The 13,806-nt window shown below is 37.7% G+C and overlaps 1 protein-coding gene across 2 annotated transcripts in view; it reads right to left on the reverse strand.

Annotated features, from left to right (window-relative positions):
* Window positions 1-13,806, reverse strand: part of LOC127938344 (transcription regulator protein BACH2-like) — a 92,600-nt gene that overhangs the window by 78,000 nt on the left and 794 nt on the right. The window lies entirely within an intron of this gene.

Below are 13,806 nucleotides of genomic sequence, written 5' to 3' on the forward strand. Positions count from 1 at the left end.
ATACAAAACATCAAATTCTCAAAGATGAATCTAAAAGTAAAATATGCATACCTGACCTTAGAAAATACATAGTATGAAGTGAAGAGACACACAACACACTACGGGCTTTCTGGCTACAGAAATCGCCCTGATCCTCTTGCTGCAATCATTTAAATACCTCAGACCAAGACAAACATCCCCCGAGATGAAGACAGAAACTAACAATTGGAATTTGCATTACCTCAGGTCCCAAGCCTGGGTGGTTTTACAACTCAATGGGAACAGAGGGTAATTTACATGGAGGGCCCTAGGAAAGGACACTCCCATCACAGTAATCAAGATATCTCCTGACTCTTCAGATCTGTATTATCTTCTAATCTACTTTTGTGAGAGTGAGACCATTGTACCAGTTGCACTGAGACATTTCCAATGATACTAAACATGAGTGTTAGTTCACTTGCATTGACATTTTCATGTAATCATTTTGAGCAGACTGAGTAGAAGGAAGAATGGGTGAAGGGGTTTGAAATGAAACAAATGGCCAGAAGGGGAGGAGGGCTCCTGCTCCTCCACTCTGCGGGGTGTCTCGAAGATGCCTGTGTATGTTTGTATTGTCTGTTTCTCAGGAGCTCAAAGTATCTCAGGTTCTTTCGTCCTTACAGTTCCTCCGTTTGACCCCCAATGGGTCACATTCAGATGAATCCAATGGGGTCACCGTTAGATGATTGTTTATCTTCGAGATGTTATCTCAAAATTGTCTTTGTGATGTAAGCAGCTTTAGAAACCTTCTGAGGGCTGTAAACATCTGCAGAACACTCAGTCTCAGCATGTGTGTGTCGCTTGAGTTTGGCAGGTGGATGAATGTCTCCAGGGTTTCTACCTGTGGTTGAGCTCAGCATGTGAGCACAGTTCAGTGGGTCAATCTGAGCCTTTACGACTTGTTCAGTTTACGTGTCATTCCTTTGTGGAGAAACCTCTGCTCCTTATGGCACCTTTTCTAGGACGGTAGTCTGACCCATCTTCGTGAATCCTCTCACCTCCAGCGGTGCAGTTTTTTAAGCAGACTTCAGTAGGTGAAGGTGTTCTCCTTGCTTACACACTGATTTGTGTGGGACACCTGAAAAGCATCTTAGTGGCCATCCAATGACTGTATTCTGATCAGCTTAATGTCATCACCCATGGAGTAAGAAAGAAAACTCATAAGTTAATATAAGAGCAATAAAACAAAAAAGAAACCTGATGAATTCATGTCAGCCAGTGCAAGTGGTACATCTGATGTTAAAAGTGGTCCCATGTAAACATACATTTTGGTATGAATGTCTCAAAGGAAATGCAGCAAGAGGTCAGTATAATTTGAGCATTAATTTAGAGGTATGCAAACAATAAACAAGTCATATAATGAAAATAAGAACATTCAATCACAATTATGAAGGTATATACAATAATCACACTGTTAATTCAGGAATTTTCTATTGAAAGTCACTTTAGAAGATGTAAGGTTTTTAAGAAGTGACTTAGAAACTCGATTAAAACATTTTTCTACAATGTAAATCCTAAATTCCTTGTAACATGTGTGTGTGTGTGTGTGTGTGTGTGTGTGTGTGTGTGTGTGTGTGTGTGTGAGAGAGAAAGAGAGAGAATGGGTATCTGATATAAAGGTTAAGTCACAGTTGATGGTTTGGTAAAGTTTAAAATTTTATGATTGATTGATAGAGAGTGCAGGCACTTCATATTTGATCATTTTAATAATGCTTATTGTCATTAGTGATGTGTTGGGAAACCAGGGGCCCTCTGGCTTGTCAACCATCCTAATAACAATCAGAAAGATTCAATATTTTAAATTGTAAAGGCTTGTTTGCCTCTGTGTTCAAAAATTTTGCACCATCAATCTGTGACTTGTTGTGCAAATGTGTTACAGTGTTGTTCCATGAGTTTTTTTTAGACAGTTGCAGATAGTAGATATGTTGTATCTTTTGGGAATGTAATCAATTCTATTGTCCTGTGTGTGTGAGGCTATGTGGTTCTGTCAGTGTGATGATGGACAATAGATCTTTAGTGGAGTACCACGTTTGTGATCTAAGCCATCATTGTCTTCTGATTGTAGTGTACAGACTGGATAGTCTAGATGAGGTGATGATGCAATGGGTGAGATGTGTGTTCTATGGTCATGTCTGGGAGATGAATGGAGTCTAATCTATAGCAATCTGTGTTGCAAAAATTTAGTTCCGGTTCTAATCCGGGAGGCCATGTAGATATTTGTGTGGTGATGTTCTCCTGTGAGGTGTGAATGGCCCCTTCAAGTGTCTTCACATTCATCTCCCACATTTCAGGTTATGTAACAATTCTGTTGTCCTGGCTTGGTGCAGAGGGGACAAGACACCCTCCTGGTATCTGTCCTCTAAAGAATTGCAGTGGTCAACCTGAGACAGAAACAGATACAAAGATAACCACAGTTAATTTTGAACTTGTCATCAGTTTCATGTGGCATGTGGAATTATTTTAACTACATTCATCCTCATGTACTGCAGTTTTAATCCAGATGTCACATGAAACGGAGTTCGGTTGGTCAGATGTGAATCACTGCTCCTGTTTCAGTGCAGTCTGAGTGTGTAACACCTGATGCTGCTCTTGCAGTCTAGCCCTCACAGTCTGCTGTGTCATGAGCATTAGAGACCCCAGTTCTACTGGGGACATTTTCTAGATTAATTGGTGTTTTTATCACCCATGTCATCATGAATTCCAATGGACCAGTGTCCATGGCTTTAGTTGCTGTTGCTTTCATTACAGTCAGATCTGTGGGCAGAAATGTGTTCACCTGTTTTGGTGTTGTCTGTTTGACAATTGTTGTTTTATGGTGTTGTTCACACATGCAGATCTCTGTGGCACATAAAAACTTCTTGTATTTTACACCCCCCTCTCATTATTTTTCAAGTCAATTTAAAAGATTAAAAGATCAAATGGTGTTTTGTGGCTCTATATGACTGTGGCTTTGTGTAAATGCTGTCATGCTCCAAACAAAGGAAAGGAAGTTTTACAATTGTTATGTAAATTTGGTCCTGTTGCTGTAACAGGTAATAGCCTCTAAGAGCGAGTGTGAGGTGAGATCTGGCTCAAAATACTTCCATAAAATGTTTTTATTATTGCAAGATTAGTAACAAAATCAGAGTTGCCATTTCCAAATAATGTTAGCCATTCTCTCTGATCAGATCAAATTTTTAGTTGGTGCTCCTCAGTGAAGGATGACTTGGTTTGCTATCGCTTGTGCCACACTATTGAAATGAAATCACACTTCCTCCCTTTTGGCACTGTGAAGCAAATCAATCTGCCACACGGTTTAAGTTCTCACATGTCACACTGTGGCCACATGGCTATTCTATGCTCCTCTACATGGTTTAACTGCAGCTATACAGAAAATAGCAGAGTGTACCACTCAGGAGACAAACAAATTCAACACAGACACACATGCAACTTGAAATTGCGATGCAATTCCAGTATTAAAGTTATTCCAATTTTACACAAGACACATGGTCTAGAATGCATGTAGCATCTACAACCTTAAACCTAAGTGTTTACACACTTACAGTAAAGCAGTCATGTGTTTTTTTAAGAATAAACTAAACTAAGCTATGTGTACATTTAGTAGCACCAACAACCATAATGTGTTTTCTATGCTCACAATGTTCAGCACAATTATAAATTTGAAAATGCAAGCAGGATTATTGAAATTTGGATGTTTCCATATTAAACTCATTGCTATTAAACTGCTAACCCACTAGTAAGTGAAGTCAGTAGCTGAAGGCCTTGCATAATCAATGCAGTCAACTCACTAATAGTGTTACCAGAGGTAGACTTGTTACATGTCAACCCCTGATCTTTTCCTTTAGAAAGTGATATCCTACGTTTCTGAAAATAAGGTGGAGGTCTACCCCTTCCCAGTGACCAGCATTTTTCCTCTGTATGGCCTATTTTCTGACAGGAAGAACAAAACCTGCTATCTTTGCCACAGGTTTGTTTGCTGTGTTCTCCTGAAGTTTGAGGATTTTTATGAATCTCTAATGATTTTTTTACACCTTGCGCACTGGTCCACGACTCTGCGCTATTATGGTGCTGCATCTCCTTAAGAACTGAAATCGGCACACTATCTTGAGCAGTGGCACAGGCTTCCTCTGAACTAAAAGTTCTAGATTCATCACAGCAAGTCACCTCCTCCAAGAAGTGGACATGCTTTTCAGTCCCACTGCTTTTAGAATAATTCCCTTCTGTCATCCAATGTGCAGATGCAATACTGTGGGGCTTTGATTTCCATCTGTTTTCTATCCTTGAACCCCAATCTACAATCGCTCTGAATGTGTTTTCGGCTGAATCTGCTCCGTTTAACAATGCATTTTGGACTGGAGTGCCAGCATTGTTCTTTATGAGTTGTAACAATGGTTCGTGATCACGGCTTGCATTTTCTAGACCGGAATATTCTTTGTATGTCGTCCACAGACGTTCAGCGAATGTTTCAAACGGTTCATTGCTTTCCTGCTTAATTTGTAGTATCCTGCTCCAATCCGCGCTCGTTGGACCCCTTATATCTAGCAATGCCTGTTTTAATCGTTCAAAGATACTTTCATCAGTTTCGTTATTGTTTCGCTTGATTATGTCTCCAGATTTCATTTGAGGGGTTAATTTAGATCGGAGCTCTTCAGGAATGGTTAAGAGTGCGATTTGCCATACATCCCTAGTTTCCAATTTATACACTGTGGCTTGTAGCATCAGTGTTTCCCAATAGGGTTGGAATGGCCCTCTTCTGGGCATCATTCCCACGATCTGTTTGTGTGTTGTACACTCTTCGCATGTTAATGGGCGGCTAATCGTGGTTATTTCATCATTTGTATTTGTTATGGTTTTGAGTACAGCAATTTTAACTGATTTGGAGGGTTTTTCGCTGGATTTTGCTCTGGTTTTAATCGGACTTCGCTGATTTTGTTCTCCGTGTCTCTGAACGGGATCTCGGTTTCTCTGAGAATCTAATGCGGCAACATCATCATCATCACTATCGCTGTTTCTATCATAATCAAAGGTTTCATCCAGTGCCGCTTGCTTAACTGCAGCCACTGGGAAGCCTGCATTATCACAGCAGTCTTCAAGAGCTGATATGTAATTGTTGCCGTTTTGGAGTTTGTTTTGAAGTTCTTCGATTTTTCTAGACATCATCTCACTCTGTCTTGCCCAACCTTGTCTTTCGAAAGTAAATGCCTCGACCTGTGCTCTTAACTTTTGCAATTCTTCAGAGCGTGCCTTTTCAATTTCTTTTATGCTTGTTATCGCGCGTTCGTTTTCAGCTATTGTCTCTAGGTCATTTTTGCGAAGAAGGTAGATGATGGCAGTCGGGATTTTTTTATATTTCGCTTTAGACGTCAATTTTTTGCCCTCGGCCAAAAACCAGGATATTATTTCATTGTTCTTCCATTTAAGGTTGAATCCTTTATCGTTTAAACGAAGAAGAGTGTCTTTTATTTGCAGGGCTTGAATTTCCATGATCTCCTGATCTACACTGTCGCTGTATTGTCCCTGAAAAGCCATGTTTCCCCAGTTAATTATCCACCCACCGGATTTCTACGGTCTCCGGTCTAACAATGGGTATGTCGACCCGTTCTAAAAATGTGTCTATATGTGAGGTGCAAAAAACTTTCCCTCAACACTTCTAATAGGAAAAAGGAACGAACTTACCACAGCAGTTGTAGACAGGGAAGAAGGAGCTCAAACCTCATATTCTCTGTGAGAATTAATCTGAATTTCGCGCTGGAAAGACGTCACTCGCCTAAGTAGGGAGATCACGGAGGCTGGTCACCACTGTAAGGTCCAGACACTCGGCCCAAGGAAGGTATCCGGTGCTGGATGAAGGTTTCCTGCGTGTTCTGTCTTTCAGCGCGTAAAGTTATTCAGTTTAGGTTAAACTCAAATCTGACTCCATTTTATTATTTAATCTGACTCCATTTTAGTATGACCTCGAATTTAGGTTGAAATGCAAATTGGTTGTATGCCTTTTTAATTAATATTCTTCTGACATATGATTATTCTAGTTAACTCTATTTTTATATTAACTCATTCATTTGGGTGCTCATGTTGCTAACAAGGATACAATGTAATCTACTAGTCAATAATTACAGAGTAAGACAGAATAGAATCAAAATGTAACAATTTATTTACAGTCAGGTAGATATGTATTTTGCCAATTACATATCCAATTGAAACACATCAAATCATATCAATACAAAACATCAAATTCTCAAAGATGAATCTAAAAGTAAAATATGCATACCTGACCTTAGAAAATACATAGTATGAAGTGAAGAGACACACAACACACTACGGGCTTTCTGGCTACAGAAATCGCCCTGATCCTCTTGCTGCAATCATTTAAATACCTCAGACCAAGACAAACATCCCCCGAGATGAAGACAGAAACTAACAATTGGAATTTGCATTACCTCAGGTCCCAAGCCTGGGTGGTTTTACAACTCAATGGGAACAGAGGGTAATTTACATGGAGGGCCCTAGGAAAGGACACTCCCATCACAGTAATCAAGATATCTCCTGACTCTTCAGATCTGTATTATCTTCTAATCTACTTTTGTGAGAGTGAGACCATTGTACCAGTTGCACTGAGACATTTCCAATGATACTAAACATGAGTGTTAGTTCACTTGCATTGACATTTTCATGTAATCATTTTGAGCAGACTGAGTAGAAGGAAGAATGGGTGAAGGGGTTTGAAATGAAACAAATGGCCAGAAGGGGAGGAGGGCTCCTGCTCCTCCACTCTGCGGGGTGTCTCGAAGATGCCTGTGTATGTTTGTATTGTCTGTTTCTCAGGAGCTCAAAGTATCTCAGGTTCTTTCGTCCTTACAAAATATATTCAGTTGCTAATTCAGTTTTGCAAAAGGGATAAGCTAATTTAGAGGTCCATGGCATCTAAAAGAATGAAGAAGACACTTTTTTTTTTACTTATTCAAATATGTTTCTTATGGACTGATCAGCATACACTTCAGGTAAATTTCCCTTAAACCCAGACCTATAGTGCAACAAAAATATTTTTACAGCTACTAAAGTTAGGCTTGTTAAGCTTATGTTTGCATCATTTACATGCAATCAAAACCCATAGGTCCTCCTTCTGTTGGACACAAAAGAAGATTTTAGGCACAATGAGAGCCAGTCAACATGCACTTTCACTGTATGATGCAAAAAAGATGCAACGTAGTGAATGGTAACTGAGGCTGTCATTCTCCAGTAGGAGTAAAATCTTTGCGTGGCAGGGGCAGCTGCCACTGAGACCTGTCACTGCTATGTGCGCCTGTCACTCAACCTGCCACTGCTGCCACTCGATCTGTCACTGATATACGCGCCGTTCATTCGATCTGTCACTGATAAACGCGCTGTTCATTCGATCTGTCACTGATATACGCGCCGTTCACTCGATCTGTCACTGATATACGCGCCGTTCATTCGATCTGTCACTGATATACGCGCCGTTCATTCGATCTGTCACTGATATACGCGCTGTTCATTCGATCTGTCACTGATATACGCGCCGTTCACTCGATCTGTCACTGATATACGCGCCGTTCATTCGATCTGTCACTGATATACGCGCCGTTCATTCGATCTGTCACTGATATACGCGCTGTTCACTCGATCTGTCACTGATATACCCGCCGTTCACTCGACCCGTCACTGCTAAACGCGCCTGTCACTCGACCGGTCACGGTTATACGCGCCTGTCACTCGACCGGTCACGGTTATACGCACGGGTGTACGCGTCTGTCACTCGACCGGTCACGGCTATACGCGCCGGTCACTCGACCGGTCACGGCTATACGCAACTGCCCCCCGACCTGCAACAGGTAAACGCGCCTGGAACTGTCACTGCTGAATAAATCTGCCTTGCGCCTCTCCTACCACCGTATAACTGTCACGTAACCAGTTATAGTTATATTTTCTTAAGTAACTACTTCGTAATAAAAGATGACTAGGAAAACTAATTCTTATTTTAAAGGCCTGTTTTGTTAAGTCTAGTTAAAGTTTTGTTAGACTAGTTAAAGTCTAACAATGTTTAGGCAAGATTTGAAATACACACTGATGTAGCTCTGAAACCAAGTTATACAACAGTAACCTAAAATAATTATAAAAAAAATCACACAAAAATGCAATACATGTATATAAAAAGAATGTTTATTAAAGTTTAAGTATTTCACCAACAATTTGCTGTGCTAAAACTTCCAAAAAGTGCACTATTGCAATTTGCATGCATTTTAAGAAATATTTGTTATTTACATACATTTTATAAAAATATTGATATATATATATATATATATATATATATATATATATATATATATATATATATATATATATATATATATATATAATATAAAATAAATATTTACAGTACTGGTCAAAAGTTTACACGCATTGCTATTTGTAATGTTTTTAAAATAAGTATTTTATGCCCATTAAGCCTGCATTTATTTAATAAAAAATTCAATGAAAAAAACAGTACTATTGTCAAATATTATTACAATTTAAAATAATGGTTAGTGTAATAATGGGTTTATAGGTTATATATATATATATATATATATATATATATATATATATATATATATATATATACACACACAAGCACCGCACGCACGCACGCACACACACACACATAATACACTTTAAAGTGTCATTTATTACTGTGATCCAAGTCGAATTTTCAGCATCATTACTTCAGTCTTCAGTTTCACATGATCCTTCAGAAATCAATAAGCTGATTTATTATTAATGTTGAAAAATGTTGTGCTGCTTAATATAAATAAATTTGTCAGGATTCTTTTAATGAATAAAAAGTAAAAAATTACAGCATTTATTTAAAATGGAACTATTTTGTAACAATATACACTACCGTTCAAAAGTTGGGGTCAGTAATTTTTCCTTTATTTTTTGAAAGAAAGTAATACCTTTATGCAGCAAAGATGTGTTAAATTGAGGAAAAGTGACATTTAACACTTACATTGTTAAAAAAGATTTATATTTTCTATAAATGCTCTTCTTTTTAACTTTTTATTAATAATTAAATCCTGAAAAAGTAATACTAGCTACTATACTATAGGCTAGCCTACTATTTCGATCTGCTATTGTGTATACATACTTAAGGAATTTGCTACAATAAAAGCAGTAAGGCCCTCTGGCAATATCCAACTAGCATACATATTCAAAGCTGAAGGCAAGCCAAACACATTTATTGGTGACTTTGACAGAAGGTTTGATGGAACATGGGTCGAGTGACAGGTGGGTTACCCAGGTGAAAAAAAGTAAATTTCTATTTTAAATTTTTAGTAGCCCTGCTTTTTTCGGTATTCTAAAGGCTGTAGAATGTTTGTACATACAAGGCTGACTTTCTACAGGTTACATTTTGCTATATCTTCCTTACTGAATGTATGCTACACAAATTTATGAAAAATTACTTTAATTCAACAAATGTTTTTTTTTTTAATCCTCCAAAGGCTGTAGTACATTTCAGACTTATTACTGGTAAAATTTTGCCAACATCTCCTTTACTGTACATACAGTACATAATTATTCTAAGAAAACAATTACTGTAATTCAACAAATGGGTTTTTTATGTTCTGAAAGGTTGTAGTATGTTCCTAGTGGTGAGACTAACTCACTACAGTTTAAATTTAGCAAATATCAACCTTACTGTACATACAGTACATAATTCATCTTTACAAAAACTGTAATTGACCTAAAGGATTTTCTCATGTTCCAAAGGCTGTAATACATTTGTAGTTATAATGCTGACTTCATGCAGGTGCGATTTTGCCAATATCTTCCTTACTGCACGTACAGTACATAATTTCTTAGAAAAAAATACTGTGGTTCACCAAAAAAGGTTTTTATAGTACATAAGGCTGTCGTATGTTTGTAGTTACAAGACTGATTTACTACAGGTGAAATTTTGCCAATTTCTATCTTACTGTATAGTACGTACAGTACATAATTATTATTTGAAAACAATTACTGTCATTCACCAAAAGGTTTTTTTTTCATGTTCCAAAGGCTGTAGTAAGTTAGTAGTTACAAGACTGATTTACTACAGGTGAACATTTGCCAATATCTCCCTTACTGTACATGCAGTACGTCATTCATATTCAAAAACAGCTACTGTAATTCAACAAATGGGTTTTTTGTTTTCCAAAGGTTTTCATGTTCTAAAGGTTGTAGTACTCTCCTAATGGCCTTGGATTTTATAGCAAATTATTCATATTCATTTATGTATGGATGTATGTGTGTGTGTGTTTGTGCACTTGTGTTTGTATGTATTGTGCATGCCTAATTATTAGACAAGTTGATATTCTGACCATAGTTTTTATTTTAACAAGCAGATTTAACCAATTCCACACCACATTAATTTTAATAACTACAATTAATTTTATATTTAATTTAATCATTTATAAGTGATATATAATTGTCCATGAAGGCTGGAAGTGAAAACATTCATATATCAAGGTGTGCATAATTATTATTATATAAGTGTAATTTTTACTTAATATATTAAAGTTCCAACATAATCTTGATTTTACAATGTATAAATTACATTAATTAATGTAATAGATTTTACCATACCACAGAGTCATTATTTTCAGTGTATATTTTCTTTTAACAATAAAATGAGGAAAAAAAGTTATTAAGATTGATGTGGTTTTGGAATTTGTAAAATGTGCTTGGTTTAAAATTATGATTACTTGCCTAAAATGTATGAATGCACTGTACACAGACACAGACACACACACTTTGTGGTTTGCGGGGACTCTCCATAGGTGTAAAAGTTTTTATACTATATAAACTGTATTTTCTATCACCCTACACAAACCCTACACCTAAACCTACCCTTCACAGAAAACTTACGGCAACATTTGAATTTCAGAAAAAACGGTTTTGTTTGTTTTTTAAGCCTTTTGTTTTACTGGGACACAGGAAATTTCCTCATAAAACATGATTATGTTGTAGTACCCATGACATTATACACATTTGTGTCCTCATAAACCATATATAACACAAAAATAAATAAATAAAAAATTAACAAATATGAATATAAATAATCTGCTGTAGAATAAAAAGCCACTAGGAGCGTACTACAACCTTTAGAACATGAAAAATGTGAATTAGGTGAATTTTGGTGAATTAGTTTTTAATTAAAACATGTGAGTGCCATACAAGCAGTAAGGCTGTTATTGTGAAAATGTAACCTGTAGAGAGTCAGTCTGGTCACTAGGAATGTACAGCAACCTTTGGGGAAAAAAAACTTTTTTCTAAGAATAATTAACCTTTGGAACATAAAAACCCTTTTGGTCAAATACAGTATATGTATTCGATAATTAATTATGTACTGTATGTACAGTAAGGGTTATATTGGCAAACGTTCACCTGTAGTAACTCAGTCTCGCCACTAGGAATGTTATACAACCGTTAGAACATAAAAACCTTTTTTGATGAATTACAGTAATTGTTTTCTAACAATAATTATGTACTGTACATACATTAAGGGAGATATTGTCTGTAGCAACATATTGGTTAAATATTTTCTGTCAGTTTGCCAGAAAATTTACTATGGCATTTACTATGGCATTGTAAATATAATTTGTATTAATTATTGGACTTCGTTTTGTACTGAGAGGTAAATTTGCAGACGGTCCCTAAAGCAGCCTAGGCGAATATCCAGCGAATATCAAACCTAAAACCAACTTTACAACGCTTATGTAAAGAACGAAATTAGTGCGCGAAAACAGAGCACTTTAAATACATTATAGAATTGTACTTTTTTTTCACCTGGGTATCCGTGACAGGTGCGCGTATAGCAGTGACGGGTCGAGTGACAGGCGCGTATATCAGTGACGGGTCGAGTGAACGGCGCGTATAGCAGTGACGGGTCGAGTGACAGGCGCGTATATCAGTGACGGGTCGAGTGACAGGCGCGTATATCAGTGACGGGTCGAGTGAAAGGCGCGTATAGCAGTGACGGGTCGAGTGACAGGCGCGTATATCAGTGACGGGTCGAGTGAACGGCGCGTATAGCAGTGACGGGTCGAGTGACAGGCGCGTATAGCAGTGACGGGTCGAGTGAACGGCGCGTATATCAGTGACAGATCGAGTGAACGGCGCGTATATCAGTGACAGATCTAGTGGCAGCAGTGGCATGTTGAGTGACAGGCGCACATAGCAGTGACGGGTCGAGTGACAGGTCTCAGTGGCAGCTGCCCCTGCCACGCAAAGATTTTACCCCCTCTCTCATTCTACCTTACTACATCGTTTGTGTTTAACGAAAAGAAGAAAGTGAACAATTTGAAATTGTGTGTGTCAAACAAAGTGATTAAAGAATGTACACTATTTTAAATAACTATCACTTTACGACATCTGCTGATGCAAAATGGATATCTTTGATCTCCATCAGGGGAGGGACAGTGTTGAGCTTGAACGCATGAGACTGTATATATATATAAAAAAAACATGGCGTCAAATCTGCAACACGAGATTATGCACGTGTTTCTATATCTATTCAAATCAATTTACAAACATAAAAGCACACTCAGTTAAAATGAGACAATAACGTAGGTTTTGCTAGCTATGGTTTTACTACAGTCTACATTGAACGCATAGAAAGGGGAATGGGCAAGTGTAAACAGTTTCATAAGGGACAAGTGTTAAAAAGAGCGATCCTATTAATAGGCTATTAGGGCGATAGGAAATGTATAGCAAATTCGAAATTGATGCAAAAATATACAACAAAGACATCAACATTTCAGTCCGTCATGTAGCCTATCTGGGGCAAAGGAAAAATATCCTGGATGGTTCAGTAGCGTCGCAAACAAAGGAATGCACGCGCAGCTCAAACTGCTGCATCACCTCATTTCAAATGCCCTCATAACATTGATTCATTCAGACGCCTGTCAACTCACTCTGAATAACCGGAATTAATTCGTTAATTGAAGTGACTGAAATATGTTTAGCCTATGTACATATATATATTTATTATAGTCCAGGATTCTCAGCACAAACCATATCTATATCTAGCTACATATAGGCTACAACATAAATCTACATTCGTATTGTCTTTATTAAAGCATAAGCGGGAATTGGTGACTTAAATTTGGGAAATAAAACCACTAACTCGTTCATAACAACTTATAACCACATAAACTCCTGCACCAAAAAAAAAAAAAAAAAAAAAAAAGTGCGCTTCAGCGTCATGCAGCAGCAGAAAGAGAAGTATGACACAACATTCCCGAACGCTCGCGCCCGCGCTTATTACATCCACCTCTGCTGGTGTCCGTTAAATTAGTCGCATTATTCAACGCGGAACTTAATGCGAAACACCTGCATGAAGGAAGTTCATCGGTTGCTTTATGAAGACCGGTGATCCAGCCTTCCCTCGTTCCTTTAAATGGTAGTCGAGATGTTTGCATTGGCTGCTGAACCAAATAAGGCTCGCCGTCCCTTACACAGCAAATATTCTGCTGATTTTATGCGGATTAATCAGAGTGTGTAATGCATTGGCTGTGGTTTACATCAGAGATGTGCTGCGCAAAACAAAGACAGCTTGCTTCCCATTTTTACAACCCACTGCAGTAAGCACATTTCCGACAGCCGTGTATTTTTATCTGATTGAGCTTTGAAACTGCAATGAGCTGATATGCAGCACCATGCACGCTAGATTAAACCCTCGTGCAAATTTGTATACAATATATGAACTGGGTAATCATTACGGCAAATAATAATAATGTTAATAAAAAAACC

Source organism: Carassius gibelio, chromosome A20 (genome assembly GCF_023724105.1).
Source record: "Carassius gibelio isolate Cgi1373 ecotype wild population from Czech Republic chromosome A20, carGib1.2-hapl.c, whole genome shotgun sequence".
NCBI lineage: Eukaryota > Metazoa > Chordata > Actinopteri > Cypriniformes > Cyprinidae > Carassius > Carassius gibelio.